This window comes from Macrobrachium rosenbergii, chromosome 12 (genome assembly GCF_040412425.1).
Source record: "Macrobrachium rosenbergii isolate ZJJX-2024 chromosome 12, ASM4041242v1, whole genome shotgun sequence".
NCBI classification, from domain to species: Eukaryota; Metazoa; Arthropoda; class Malacostraca; order Decapoda; family Palaemonidae; genus Macrobrachium; species Macrobrachium rosenbergii.
Genome location: NC_089752.1, coordinates 5,281,644 through 5,298,280, shown reverse-complemented (window position 1 = coordinate 5,298,280; position 16,637 = coordinate 5,281,644). Strand labels below are relative to the sequence as shown.

General features: G+C 36.4%; 1 protein-coding gene across 12 annotated transcripts in view; it reads left to right on the top strand.

The window, feature by feature from the left end:
• CtBP (C-terminal binding protein) overlaps window positions 1-16,637 on the top strand; it is a 195,499-nt gene that overhangs the window by 143,766 nt on the left and 35,096 nt on the right. For all 12 annotated transcript variants that reach the window (XM_067113375.1, XM_067113378.1, XM_067113367.1 and 9 more), the window contains one exon: window positions 4,901-4,991. The gene's annotated coding sequence lies outside the window, so the exon portion shown is untranslated. The remainder of the gene's footprint in view (window positions 1-4,900; window positions 4,992-16,637) is intronic.

Here is a 16,637-nt window from a genome sequence, read left to right as displayed (position 1 = left end):
ATTGTGGATTTTTATGACTCAGATTGTTTTTCACGAAATTGTGAATCTATTAGCATTATATTATTATTATTATTATTATTATTATTATTATTATTATTATTACTAATGATAATAATGATAATGATATTAACAAAAATAATATTAATAATAATAATAATTATTATTATTATTATTATTATTATTATTATTATTATTATTATTATTATTATTCTGTGTAATAAAAATCCACAATTATATAGCAAATATATTACTATGTAAAATATGCAAAATAAACCAAAGACTTTCGAACACTGGAACGGTGTTCCTCATCAGTGCTATTATATTATTATTATTATTATTATTATTATTATTATTATTATTATTATTATTATTATTATTATTATTATTATTATTAATAAAAGAGAAAAATATGATGCCACCTACCGCACCTAATTCCACATTCCCTTTAGAAGCTCATTCGGAATTAACTAAATTAAAACCCACCGTCGCAGCGAAGAATAACAATTCCTGTAGTGGCAGCCGACGTTGTTCGGCGCCATTGTTGTTGTCGCTGTTGTTGATGTTGTTCCCTGTTCGAGCAGTTGGTAAGTTTTAATTAACTGAGAATTCCCTACGTTTGGGCTAGAGCTTGGGAGAGCTTAAGTCATTGGGAATCATGAGAACTGGGTCAGAAGCTGGGAGATATTAGATCATTATTATATATATAAAATATATATATATATATATATATATATATATATATATATATATATATATATATATATATATATATATATGTGTGTGTGTGTGTGTGTGTATGTATATATATATATACTTATATATACTGTATGTATATATAAAACTTCAACGATATTATTCACGAGATACGATTTTATATATATATATGTATGTATGTATATATATATATATATATATATATATATATATATATATATATATATATATATATATATATATATATATATATGTATATATATACACATATATATATATATATATGTGTGTGTGAATGTTATTGCCATGTTAGTGTACTTTCTCTCTCTCTCTCTCTCTCTCTCTCTCTCTCTCTCTCTCTCTCTCTCTCTCTCTCTCTCTCTTTACCTTCTCCCTCCCTTACGAGAACTCGTCATTTCGAGATGATAAATCTCCGAACTTGAAGTTGTTTAAAGTTGTTGCGAAATTTACGAATGAACTAATTTTTTTATCACAAGTTATGACATAAGTTAGTTCTGCGGTCATTAAGAGCATTAAAGTTAGTCGCTAATTACCGTCATAACTCGTGGGATATATGCCGGTTCTCTCTCTCTCTCTCTCTCTCTCTCTCTCTCTCTCTCTCTCTCTCTCTCTCTCTCTCTCAAGGCACAGAGGACTCAAACTTCAGTGTTACGCTCGTGATAACAACAGTCTGTTGTCAGTTATTATATTATGCATTACATTTTTATTTCTTCACATTAATGTGGCCATTTTTACCGCTTTTCAAATGTTTCTACATTAATAGTTTTGTATTTTAATGTGATGGTCATTGCCAATATCGATTATGAATTCAAATAACCAATGGTCTAATTATTTTCGCTTATGACCATCGTTATCTTGTCTTCGTCATAATGATAAGATCTTTGTCACTTTCATTATCACATTTTTAAAAACAATGATGATAGTAAGAGAGAGAGAAAGAGAGAGAGGAAGACTTAAATGACTCAACAAACTAGAGATTATCTCTCTCTCTCTCTCTCTCTCTCTCTCTCTCTCTCTCTCTCTGTCTGTCCTCTTGACGGTGGTAGGAAAATCGGCTCACAACTCGAGGAACCTGTGTTCGTTCCCCGAACCGGGCGAGGGAAACCCGGTCAAGGTTCCTTCTTTAAAAAACCACAAGGCTTATGTTGACTCAGTAATCGATCACATACTTGGTTGCTAGTTGACTGTTGTAGTTGCAACAGATGGCCGGGAAAGAAGAAGGGAGAACTCAGAGATATTAATATTTTAATGTATCTCTCTCTCTCTCTCTCTCTCTCTCTCTCTCTCTCTCTCTCTCTCTCTCTCTCTCTCTCTCTCCAGTTAATCCCGGCGTTTAGGTCACCGGAAGGATTTCGTTGGTTGGCCCATCCTGGGAGAAAAAAAAAAACGAGAATTCTATGACTTCATTCTACGGATCTCTTTAAGTATTCCTGAAATACGGACTATATTTGACTGGCCGTCTTTCGAGATGTTATTTCCTAACCCGCCTCTCTCTTTTTTTTTTTTTTTTTTATTATTTTATATCAGTGACACGTCGCTTCTTAAGGAGAATAGTTACGAAAAATATTCCACTGATACGTGTGTTAACAGTTGCAGATAAAAGTGCTATCTGTATTATCGACAGAGTTTTTCTTTTTGAAAATATATCAATAGAAATTTGATGGAAGTATAGATATTTTTGTGTATGCACGAGCAGGTTGCACTCTTCGACATTATGACTTCACTGTGTTTGATTTAGAGATTATTAGAGCACGTAAGAGCGTTATAAGATCACAGAAGAGCACTTAGAGGTTATAAGTTAATATTAGAGCATTTAGATCATACGATCACTTACCAGTATTTGTACATTATAAGGTAACAGAAGAGCATTTAGAGAACATAAGATCACCTCAGAGCATTCAGGGATTATAAGATCACGTGAGAGTATTTAGAGAGTATAAGTTAACATCAGAGCATTTAGATCATACGATCACTTACCAGTATTTATACATTATAAGGTAACAGACGAGCATTTAGGGAACGTAAGATCACATCAGAGCATTCAGAGATGATAAGATCACGTGAGAGTATTTAGATAGTATAAGATCACATGAGAGCATTTAGATCATGAGAGCACTTAACAGTATTTAGACATTATAAGATCACATAAGAGCATTTATAGATTATAAGATCACATAAGAGCATTTAGAGAACATAAGATCACATAAGAGCATTTAGAGAACATAAGATCACATAAGAGCATTTAGAAAACATAAGGTACAGGAGAGCACTCAGAGATTATAAGATCACATGAGAGCATTTAGAAAACATAAGATCACATGAGAGCATTTAGATCATAAGAGCACTTAACAGTATTTAGACATTATAAGATCGCATTAGAGCATTTACAGAACATAAGATACAGGAGAGCATTCAGAGATTATAAGATCACATGGGAGCATTCAGAGATTATAAGATCACATGAGGGCATTTAGATCATGAGAGCACTTAACAGTATTTAGGCATTATAAGATCACCCAGGAGCATTTAGAGATTAAAAGATCACATCAGAGCATTTAGAGGTTACAAGATCACATATATAGGAGCATCTGAATACCAGTCTCAAAGGGATTATTCTAAAAAAAAAAAACAAGTCGATAGTTTTTTTAACTTGAAAAAGAAGTTCGGATCCCTCAAAGCAAGACCATTGACATGCAATTACAACACACAGTGTATGTGACGCACTGGGATCAGAAGTATGTGGATAACTTCGGAGGGGTCTGGTACGAGCGGCAGTGGGTCATAGTGAGGCTGGAAATACAAGTTAGAATAAACGGTGCTGCCATATTGTTGTTTGTTCTTAGAACACGAAATGGTTACTGTGGATGTTGTGGTATAGAATGACTCAGCCACTTGCTTGACAGAACAGTGGTGTTGAAATGGATGAGTTACGAGGGTACTGCCTAGTACCATGAGTAAGACATCCTCTCTCTCTCTCTCTCTCTCTCTCTCTCTCTCTCTCTCTCAAAACGTCGTTTTTCTTTACGTAGGAGTTGCATTAGCAAGTTATTAGCCTCCGTTTTTCCCATAGCATTGTACAGTAATAATAATAATAATAATAATAATAATAATAATAATAATAATAATAATAATACAACCTTAATATGTACAAGCCCAGAAGTGGCAAAGATTCCTTTGCAAATTTGTTATGTGCGAAGTATATCAAGAATTTTTTTTTTTTATTAACCGCTATGAGTGATTGATTATCCTTGCTCTTGATTTATGATGAAAGGTGATGCATGTCAGTTACTGCTGACAAGAAAATAACTATGATATGGGTATTATGGCATTATGCCCGGTTACCCAAAAGACCTGGGATAAGGGTATTGTGCCCGATTCCCCAAAAGACCTCTGCAGGAAACCTTAGTGAGGCAGTAGACTAAAAATGTCTCATGACAGCATCGGTGGTGGTAATGACACCGCGATTTTTATTTTTATGTACCCGTTATAGTTGTTTGCTGATTAATAATTGAGCTTTGTTATATATTTACAAGATATCTCACAAAGTTGTTGATGAATTTCAGTGACATTAAAAAACAAGTAAAAAATGCGCCGAAGTCTCTTCGGTGCAGTCGAGTTTTCTGTACAGCGTATAATCAAGGCCTTTGAAAACAGATCTATCTTTCGATGGTCTTGGTATAATGCTGTATGAACCGCGGCCCATGAAACTTTAACCGCGGCCCGGTGGTGGCATATCCCATATCGTTGCCAGAAGCGCGATTATGGCTAACTTTAACCTGAAATAAAATAAAAACTACTGCGGCTAGAGGGCTGCAATTTGGTGTGTTTAATGATTGGAGGGTGAATGATCAACATACCAATTTGCAGCCCTCTAGCCTAAGTAGTTTTTAAGATCTGAGGGCGGACAGAAAAAGTGCGGACAGAATAAAGTGCGGAAGGACAGACAAAACCGGCACAATAGTTTTCTTTTACAGAAAACTAAAAAGGCGGATACTAATGTTTGTATTATACTAATTAATTTTGGCGTTACTGTTTAACCTACCGTTGGTGGACGGCACTGAAATAAAATTCTTATTGTTACTAATACTGATATTTCATCGTAGCTGTTACTGTTAATTTTAATTTTGCGAGTTCTTATTCACTATTATCTATCTTCCGTTTCCAGGTCATTCGTCTCCCTTGCTGGCGACTGGAAAGCTTTGAGTGAGGAAGAGGACGAATACTCAGATTCTTCCAGGAAATAAACTTGTGGTTTTGTAAGTATTGATACCATTGTGCTATGCTGCTTTAGATGATAGTAGTTGCTATTATTATTATTATTAAACGTTTTGCATGCTTTAAAAAAGGGGGGCTCTTTGCTAAAGTTGGTACTGTTGCAACCGCCATATTATAGTCAGGAATGCTGAAGTTCTTTCATTTTCAAAACATGATAGTACCTATCTCTCTCTCTCTCTCTCTCTCTCTCTCTCTCTCTCTCTCTCTCTCTCTCTCTCTCTATATATATATATATATATATATATATATATATATATATACATATATATATATATATAATATATATATATATATATATATATATATATATATACATATATATATATATATATATATGTATATATATATATATATATATATATATATATATATATATATATATATATATATATATATATATATATATGACGACTTTATGAAAAGGTGATGTTAGAAAATCTTGCATTGATGGGAATTGTAGTGTTGTTGTTGTTCCTGTCATTGTTGTTGTGGCTCTTGTGTTCAAAGCACCAGCAGCTGCCTTGAATATATCCTTCAGCTTCAATCGCGTAATTGATGTGGCAATTGGCGTAATTGTTTACCATTGTAATTGACTTGTTATGTCCAAATCATACGAACTAGTTGATGTAATTGTGCGCACCTCATCATTGTCTGTGTGTGTATGTATATTTATATATAATATAATATATATATTAATTATATATATATATATATATATATATATATATATATATATATATTATATTTGCATATATATATATATATATATATATATATATATATATATATATATATATATATATATATATATATATATATATATATATATATATAAAGGGATAGACCAGCGAAATCTGAAGAGGAAAGGTAATTAATTTTAATGATGTAGCTAAGAACATTAACATAAGTACCCAAGTTACAGAAATATATATGCCATTAACGATGCTTGTAGACCGGTATGTATATGTATATATATATATTATGTATATTATATATGTGTGTGTGTGTGTATACACATACATACATACATAATAGGAAGTCAAGATGTAGTAAAATAGATTGTTAAGAACTGCAGAAATCGGAAGTGTGACGAGCGAGTAGAAGAAGAAGAAGAAGAAGAAGAAGAAGAAGAAGAAGAAGAAGAAGAAGACTTCCAGATGCCACATGCAGTAGATGCAGTGGAAGAGGTATTGAAAAGGATGGTCCTCAATATCCTGGAAGTACGAAAGTGCTTGCAAGAATATAGTGACTGGGGCAGTGTGTGTGCGTGTGTGTATGTTAGTGTTTACATAAGGCGTGTCGACACGATTCGTATAAGCCAATGTGTACATGTATTAAACGCCTGATATGTAGGTAATGTTGAAAAATATTTGTGTGATGTAATTAGTGTAAAATCCTATCCACACACTTAGGCACAGAGAGAGAGAGAGAGAGAGAGAGAGAGAGAGAGAGAGAGAGAGAGAGAGAGAGAAAGGTGGGGGTGGAAGAGCTTGCGGAGTGCATGCGATGCTCTTATTGAATAATGTTCGGAAGCGACTAATTCAAGGACCGCGGTCTTTCTGGGTGATTCATTCCGTCCTTTAGGAAATTACAGGATTCAGCGGCGGGATAGGAAGGTGGGGGAACTCCCCCCCCAACTCCCCTGTCCTTCTCCATCTGTCCTCCCCTCCCGCTCTCCCCATATCCGGCCATGCTTAATTTCCTTTCATGAGAATTACACGCGTCATAATTCTTTCCTCTTTTCTCTTCAAAGATTTCGCCATTTATTCTTGCAAATGTCTTATTGTTTTTTAAGGGAATTTTTTTAATTGTTTTTAATGGGAAATTTGTTCTATTTCTATTTTTTTAAGGGAAATTTTTTCTTTTTTTATTGATTTTAAGGAAATTTTTTATTTTTTAAGGAAAGTTTGTTCTTTTTTATTGTTTTTTTAAGGAAATTTGTTCTTTTTTATTGTTTTTAAGGGAAATTTGTTCGTTTTTATTGTTTTTAGGGGAAATTTTCTTTTTTATTGATTTTAAGGGAAATTTAATTTATTTTATTTTTAAAGGAAGTTTGTTTCTTTTACTGTTGTTTTTAAGGAAAATTTGTTTTCTTAATGTTTTTAAGGGAAATTTATTCTTTTTATTGTTTTTTAGGGAAAATTGTTCTTTTTTAAGTGTTTAAGGGAAATTTATTATTTTTTATTTTTAAGGGAATTTTTTTTATTAATTTTAGGGAAATTTAATTTTTTTATTTTAAGAGAAATTTGTTCTTTTTTATTGTTTTTTAAGGGAAATTTGTTCTTTCACGGTGATCGTTAGGCGTTCGTCTATTGTCAAAGCTTCGTGTGGCTCGGGTTTGGAGCCTCTGCATAAATGCTTGTATACTTATTTGTCAGTGTATTTGCAAGGCCATTCATCAGATTATATTCCCCGTTCACTGAGCAAGAGCCCGTGCTGCCACAAGGCCGTCTCAGATAATTTACGTTGTTATCTTACAGTTTTGACAACGTTAGTTTTTTCTGTAGTTTCTTCTGTATAGAAGATTACATTGAAATCGTTTAAAAGAATTTGATTACCTTTCTTTTTTTTTTTTTTACCTCCATGAGTATTGTTAGAAAGGTATTCTTATCTCACGAAAGTAATAACACGTGACCAGCAATATTATTATTATTATTATTATTATTATTATTATTATTATTATTATTATTATTATTATTATTATTATTCAGAAGATGAACCTTATTCATATGGAACAAGGTCCCCCCAAAAGGGGCCATTGACTTGAAATTCAAGCTTCCAAAGAATATTATGGTGTTCATTCGAAACAAGTAACAGAAGGTAATGGGAAATGCAGAAAGAGGAGATCAATTATTAGAAAAAAAAACGTACAAATGAACAATTTAATGAATAAATAAATAAAAATGAAAGTAATAAATAAATAAAAATGTAAAAGGCAGATAGGTGGACATGGGGCTTGCAACGTCATCCCGAATTTTGGTGCTCAGACCCTTTTAGGAGTCTGGTTAGTGTGGTAATGCTAAGTCACAATGAATCCCAAGAGGTCAGGATTGTAGTGAGCGAGCAATTAAGAGACAGAAAGTTGCATCATCGGAATACGAAGGTCCCTATGCAGACGATATGGTCCATCTTCTCAGGTTTCTTACGATGAGGACCCTTTGAAAATTAACTTGGTATCCACTTTTTTGTGATCATTAATTTTTTGTCAAAGTAGCTGATTATATTTTTCCTGATCAATTAGAGTGTTAAAGAAATTCGCTTTACGTCCCCCAAGGAAGAATATGTCACTGAAAAGGCACAGTGAGTTGTATAGTACATAATAAATTAAAAAAAATGCTACACGGTCTCCTAAGTTTTCCCATCCAAAATAACAAACTGGAAAACAATTAACATGAATGTTACAATCTTTAAAAAAAAAATCAATAAAATCATTGAAAAAAGGTCTCAGAGCCGTAAATAGTGAACGGGATAAATGACAGTGGTAAACAGGGCAAGATAAATCTCCTGCGATGGTCAGGAAGACGCGTCGAAGTCCCAGATGGGACCCAAGGTCACGGTCGTCGACCCCTAATCCTCCGATGCCACCAGGGTGCCCTCCACGGGATTAGCAGCACTCTATTGGTCATTGTACCTGCCGGCTGCCCCGTGCCTTTCCTATTGTCTGTTATCGTTTCTCTCCTGTCGTCTGATATCGTTTCTGTTATTGTTTCTTTTCTCTGGTCTGTTATCGTTTCTGTCCTATGGTCTGTTATCGTTTCTTTTCTGTCGTCTGTTATCGTTTCTTTTCTGTCGTCTGATATCGTTTCTTTCCTATCGTCTAATATCGTTTCCTTCCTATCGTCTGTTATCGTTTCTTTTCTATCGTCTGATATCGTTTCTTTCCTATCGTCTGTTATCGTTTCTTTCCTCTTGTCAGTTATCGTTTCTTTCCTATGGTCTGTTATCTTTTCTTTCCTATCGTCTGTTATCGTTTTTTCCTATCGTCTGATATAGTTGCTTTCCTCTTGTCTGTTATCGTTTTTTCCCATCGTCTGATATCGTTTCTTTCCTCTTGTCTGTTATCGTTTCTTTCCTGTTGTCAGTTATCGTCTGTTATCATTATCGTTTTTTCCCATCGTCTGATATCGTTTCTTTCCTCTTGTAGTTATCATTTTCTTTCCTCTATCCGTTGTTTCTTTCCTCTTGTCTGTTATCGTTTTTTCCCATCGTCTGATATCGTTTCTTTCCTCTTGTCTGTTATCGTTTCTTTCCTGTTGTCAGTTATCGTTTCTTTCCTATCGTCTGTTATCGTTTCTTTCCTGTTGTCAGTTATCGTTTCTTTCCTGTTGTCAGTTATCGTTTCTTTCCTATCGTCTGTTATCGTTTCTTTCCTCTTGTCTGTTATCGTTTCTTTCCTATCGTCTGTTATCGTTTCTTTCCTCTTGTCTGTTATCGTTTCTTTCCTATCGTCAGTCATTGATTCTTTCCTCTTGTCTGTTATCATTCCTTTCGTCTTGTCTGTTATCGTTCCTTTCCTCTTGTCTGTTATCGTTTCTTTCCTCTTGTCAGTCATCGATTCTTTCCTCTTGTCTGTTATCGTTTCTTTCCTGTTGTCAGTTATCGTTTCTTTCCTATCGTCTGTTATCGTTTCTTTCCTCTTGTCTGTTATCGTTTCTTTCCTATCGTCAGTCATTGATTCTTTCCTCTTGTCTGTTATCATTCCTTTCCTCTTGTCTGTTATCGTTCCTTTCCTCTTGTCTGTTATCGTTACTTTCCTCTTGTCTGTTATCGTTCCTTTCCTCTTGTCTGTTATCGTTTCTTTCCTCTTGTCAGTCATCGATTCTTTCCTCTTGTCTGTTATCGTTCCTTTCCTCTTGTCTGTTTCGTTATTTTCCTATCGTCTGTTATCGTTTCTTTCCTCTTGTCTGTTATCGTTTCTTTCCTATCGTCAGTCATCGTTTCTTTCATCTTGTCTGTTATCGTTTCTTTCCTATCGTCAGTCATCGTTTCTTTCCTCTTGTCTGTTATCGTTTCTTTCCTATCGTCAGTCATCGTTTCTTTCCTCTTGTCTGTTATCGTTTCTTTCCTATCGTCAGTCATCGTTTCTTTCCTCTTGTCTGTTATCGTTTCTTTCCTGTCGTCAGTTACTGTTTCTTTCCTCTTGTCTGTTATCGTTTCTTTCCTATCGTCTGTTATCGTTTCTGTCTTATCGTCTGTCATCGTTTTTGTCCTCTTGTCTGTTATCGTTTGTGTTATTAGAACGGTTGTTTTGTTTGTTTGTTTCACGTTTGCGCGTTTGTTTCTTCATAAGTAGAACTTGCTGAATATTGGTATCATCGGAGAATCACGTCGGAATCAAGTGGTTTGGTTTAGAAATTCATTTCTCGGTATAATGTGGTTCGGATTCCACAATAAGCTTTAGGTCCCGGTGCTAGGTAACCAGTTGGTTCATAGCCACGTAAAATAAGTCTAATCCTTCGGGCCAGCCCTAGGAGAGCTGTTAGTCAGCTCAGTGGTCTGGTTAAACTAAGGTATGCGTAACTTAGACAAATGAGAAATTTCTTGTATAATAAGGCGGAATGCTTACTTGTATATAAAAAAAGGGTATAAAATACTTTAGGCTAAAGTGTTTTATGGATCACAATCTTTAGGAGGATTATGAAAATAAGCATAAAAGAGCTGACATAAATGGTAAAAAGAGCTGACAGAAATGGTAACATTAGAGGAACGATGGAAAACATTTTACATTGTAAGGTGTACGTAACGGCATGCCGATGGAATTCTTTGCGAAAGAGTTTTTGCATTTGAAGAATGAGTGACAGCAAGTACTGTAGTATTTCACTTCAATCTTTCATCATATCTACAGTGCGATAGACCTTCAGATAAATTGTTATCTGCACGCATGTCGAAACACATATTTTATTTATGCGATTGTAAGAAATAAAAACAGCGTCGATATTTCAATAAACCGAAGCTTCTTACTGACGAAGGCATTCGCATTTGTGTGTACGAGAGAGAGAGAGAGAGAGAGAGAGAGAGAGAGAGAGAGAGAGAGATTGGTACAACTTTTGTAGCGTTGATGGCCCACCGGACATTTTTATTCCGCTGACCAAAATTGGAACCCTCCACCACCCTCCCTAAAAAAAAAAAAAAAAAAAAAAAAAAAAAAAGAGGAAATAGAATAACGAGAGGGTCGCAATTGACACAGAGCTGGTAAATTTGCGGAGTGGTTTGCTTTTCCTTGTTTCGTATTCCAGCAGTTAATTCCCCTAAAGGTTAATGGCCACATTGGGTGTGTGAATGAGATTAAAAGGTGAGGATGAACATTTACACTTTTAATTTGGTTTCAGGACACGAGTTCTGAAGCTTTTGTGTGTGTTGTTTTATAGCCATGGATTATTAATTTGCTGTTGTTGGCTTTTCAATTGCAGTTTTTCTATTATTATTATTATTTGCTGTCGATTATTTTTTTTTTATTTTTTATATTATTTGTGTTGATGTTTAATCAATATTTAGATGTGGAGCAGTTTGGGAGACGAGGAGCACAAATTGCAGTAAACTGTAACGCTGGATTAGAAGCTGTAATCGAAAAAAAAATATGCCAGTTACGTGTTAATGGAGCTGGAAAATAGCAAAACGAAGAATGGAATAGAATATTGAATTTAGGCCAAAGTCCAACCACTGGGATCTATGAGGTCATTCAGTCATTCAGCGCTGAAGAAGAAATTGAGAGTAAAAATGTCTGAAAGGTGTAACAGGAGGAAAACCTCAAAGCAGTTGCACTATGTTAGGATAGGGTGGAAAGTAAGATCGAAGAGAGAATATGAATGGAGGTACAGTAAAAGAAATGAAAGGGATTGCAGCTAGGGGCCAAAGGGGCGTTGTAAAGAACCTCAAAATAATGCCTACAGTGCACCGCATGAAGTGCACCTCCGGCACTACCCCCTGCGAGGATTGGTCGAGATAAAAATGCAGTCATTCAGCTTTTTTTTTTTTAATGGCCTTTCATGTAATTTCCATAAAGATCAAGCATCAAGGCTCTCGGTAATCGCAACTAAGATGTGAAGGTTAAAACTTGATCAGTGTAGATGAAGTGACCAAATTAGTCTCAGGCCCATGTCAGAGTTTGCCTTGGTAATCGCAGCGTAGATTTCCTATAGGAATCCCATTGAGAGTTAAAGGCAAATCCAAGCTAAACATGATCCGATTAAGGGTGATTATGTACATTTTCATTTCAAAAAGTTTAGTTTTAATGTTGTTAATAAAATTTGATATTAAAGTGTTAGGTATACTCTGTATTTATGTATATTTCCTTGTATGTAAGCAGAAATATATCATTCTTCGTTGTCCTCTACGTGATTGTCTATTTACCTTTCCAAAATTCTCCCAGAGATTTTGCGATCTAGCGAATCCCTGCTTATACATACATAATCTATATTTTATTTGTTTGTTTATTCATACGTTTATATATAATTGTTTGAATTTACCTTCACACGCAAAATAATATTGATGCAATACACTACGAACACTTGTAATTTATATAAGCTCCTGTCATTTATATTAAATATATATTTATTTCTACCATGCTATTGGGATTTTCTGTTTACTTCATTCCACCATTGTTGTGCATTTATCTGTGGCCCGTGATTGGCTCTGCGCCTCCCGTCTTTCAGTTCCAGCCCTCAGCGCTTTCTATTTATTTACTTGCTGTTTGTTTTCTGCATTTTGCAGAATTAAATAACCCACTCTTAGCCTTCCGATCGATGTCCCCATGAATATTCAATCCGGGATCCGCAACCAGTTGGAATGACATAACAGCATTGGAAATCATTGGGGGGTTATCTGGATTCACCCCCACCCCCTCCCCCCCTAACCTCCTTCCACGCGACTGGGAACAATATCTTTTGAAATAAAACTGCAATGTGTTCCTATTCTCAAAAGATGCCTTTGTTTTATTTTTGAATGTGTTTATGGTTTTTCAGAGGGAGCAAAGTCTTTTTAAAACAATAAGAGCATATCGTGCGCAGTGAGGTTCTTTTAAATATGATCTGGATTTGACGGTACAGCATCACAGTTATGACTTCGTAACTACGTCTACATTTATGTTGTGTGTATTCTTAAGCTGTTTTGGTTTAAAACTTCATTTCTTTAGGTTTTATGACACTGAATGAAAGAATGATACATTTTAGTGGATCTCAAAAAACTTGAATTTTTTACAAAAACACCAAACCTGTATGGGAGAGCGTTTTGCACAATTAGGATTGAAATCGTGTCTCTCCATTAAAGTAACCGAGTTGGAATAATGAGAATTAGGATGTATTCATTGTTGTTACTGCTATCCGTTGTTTTTGTACTATCGTAGTGGCGCTTCGTGTGATACACAAGTCCGGGAAATGGCGAGCAAGTGTTGAGCGACTTCGTCAACGCCACTTGTTTTGTGTCGATGAATACGCAGCGATAACAAGGAAGTGACGCCGCCAGTTACCCATCCCGGAAATAAAAGCATGAATCACCCGACAGGCTTTTCGTTACGTAACAAGCAACTTCTTGTTATCCGTCACCTTTTGTCATAAACTTGTGGCGTGCCGAAAGAAGGATGAGCATCTTTCAACGTCACACCTTAAAAGAAAAAAAAAATAATAAATCTCCTGCCGAGTAACGTGACAGACCTACCAGTTCGTATGTCGGGTGGGCTGTTAATACTACTCCTGTTACCTTGAAAATGACCCTTCTAGATGCAGTGTCATCAAGTATTGCATGTTGCTAGACGGGGTCCCAACAGTGCCGTGCGAAAACAAACTCTATCCATTGCGAACAAAAGGCTTTCTCAGCATAAGGTACTGCAAGAGAGGAACCTCCGCACGCAGGCTGTCTGGAAAACGACCCGTAAGTAATGGTGAGCTTAGATCGAAAATCGCCAGTCATATCCCTTTAATCGCTGAAGGGTAAGATATGGCAACACTCTTCAAATCCTTGTTTTTCAACATTAGAGCGGAGTTTTAACAAAGTTACTTGTAGGGAATCTTATGTTCGTATCATAGTTCGAGGGAACAGTTTGGGGATTCTGGTTTATAGTTCTTGTGTGTCCTCGAGGCATAATAGTAATGTTAAACGCTGACATTTATTATTTATTGAATAATGATTAATTCATCATAGGAAAGTTGTATCCATTACAAATCATGTAACTCTTCAACGCAAACCAAAAGGTATCAAGCGTAAGTTCGGATATTAAGTAAAGAAGCATAACTCCAGAGGAAACGAATGGTTTTTGGAATGAAGGAAATGGAAATCAATATAGCTGGGTTGGTGGAAACGGTTGGATGATGTAAAAACTAAGTCAAGTGAGCGGTGCGGCGGGGATATTGGCGCGATGTTGGAGGGCCAAGTTTACGCGGGAATCTTATACCAGACTCGCGCCGCGGCCCACACTTCAGTCTAGCCAAGGTACATCCTTTGTCCCACTGCCCTTCTTACCAATTATAACCCATCCTTTTAACTTTGGGATATTTTAAAGTTTCCATGGTATGTGTACGTCATCATTGCAACCGCAAGTAACGCGATTTACTCCCTAACGTGCACGTCGTGCAGCTTACGGCATTGAAACGATGTTATTAATGCCTTTTATTGATGACTGGTAACACTGTCCCGCCATGACGGGAACGTTGAGTTGCCAAGTCGCTGGGTGCTGGAGGGCTAATTTTGGTTGGATATCACTACCCAATTCTTAGTAGAGAGGACCTTCCGACAATGGCCTTCAGTGTCTTCGTTTGGTGGGGGTGAGTGGGTGGGGGTAAATTGTCTTTTCTAATGGGGTTGACGGGAACCTTCGCTTCTCATTGTCAAAAAGAATTAGACATTCACATATCGCTTTGCTTAATTTAGAATTAATTCTAATTTGTCGTAACTGTTGCATTCCTGACTGTTGACGGGGAAAAACTGAGGACCTTTAGAGGTACTTGATACCACCATGGGAGTCGAGTTGAATTAAAAAATCTATTTTAATTGTAGAATAAGATTGATCATTTGGTTTCCCTGAAATATTTTGTAGGAGTACTCAGTTGAATGTTTTTTACTGATGCTAATTGCTCTTGGAAATGCATTTGGAACGTATCGATATTACTTCCTTAGCTGAAGCTTTGAATGGCGATTGGGAAAGGAACAGTAGCTGAGTAGCTGTCTGGAAGGGTTGAGTCCCCGGTTTTGTTCTGCGCTCGAAGATGTAGATTTCCATGGAAAGGCCGGTGTTAGGAATCGGGCAATATTTTCCCGCCAATACTTGGGGTCCCGCGCACCCACAACCTATTGTTGCCAGAGGTTTGGGGGCTAGTAGGAAAAAAAGGAGAGATCAACGTTTTAGATATTTTTCCCCTTATTGTTATTACAGCATTTCCCCGCAACTGTTGCAACAATGTAACGGATGGGAGTTTAATATCATTGTTATTGCATATTGACGTCTGCGATGGCAATTGTTTAATTGAGTTGAAATTGTTGGTGATTATTGTGAACCAAGTAACGGGTGTTCCTTCTTACATAAGCCCCACAAAGAGTAATATGCATGGAACTCTTGACAACTAGCGTGCCAGGGCCTTCTTAGTGCTTTTCTTTTATGCCATTTGATATCTATTAAAAACGCCAGTGACAGCCTAGAATCTAGATCTTACAGCCATAACAAAACATCTTGTGAAGGTAGCAACTCGAGTTGTTGAGGACCTCATTTTCTTCAATGCGGTGACTTGTTTTTCCACCTGTAAGGCATTTAGCTACTTTATTTCGTCAAGAGTACATTGTGCCTAGGAAGACAAAGGTTCGGTAGCTACCGAGGTGCTTTTTATCCCTTAAGCGTTAACATATGGCTTTTGTCTGGAAGCGCTTTATCTACCGCCAGATCTCCCTATTACGAGCGATGTCGCCCGTTACCTGATAAAGCTCAAGTCCTCGCTGGTATTTGGGTCCTGAGTTATCGTTACTGAATGTGATACGATAAGCTGCCTGTACCTCCATAACTCACGCCGGTAATTATCGTTTATTTGTGGCGAAGAAACGAAGATTAGCGAAAAGACGGGTGTGTGAGCTGAGCGAGGGAGTGACCGCAGAGAGAGAGAGAGAGAGAGAGAGAGAGAGAGAGAGAGAGACGTGCCGCGATCTGGTACACAAGGGCAGACGACTACCGACCTTAGAGCCACGGGGTGTTGCGCCGAGAGAAAGAGAGTGGTGATACCATATTAATGGCAAGTACGCTTAATCACACATGCCGGTTTTTATTTTGCATTTCTTTGTCGTTTCCTGCCTGCGGATATTCAGTGGCATTTCGCATTAAATTGAACTCCTACGATATAACTTTCAGATGACCGCTTGGGCGCAATATAAAGCAGTATGTGGAAACATCGTTGTATGGATGGATGTCAGTTGGAGGTTTTTTCTCTGCGTCTTTATAATAAACTCCAAAAAGGAAATAGCTCCCAGTAATCACCGTAGGCGCTGGCCGCTCTTCAGGGGATGGGAAGATGCGCCTCCTTTCTTTTTATAGTTATCTCTTCGTCTTTTCCATTGTCGCTTTCTTGCGTTTCTTCGTTGGACCGTTCGAAGTTTTGGTCTTGGATTGTATAACTAGATTGAACTTACGCTTTGGGGGAGCTACTTATAATTGT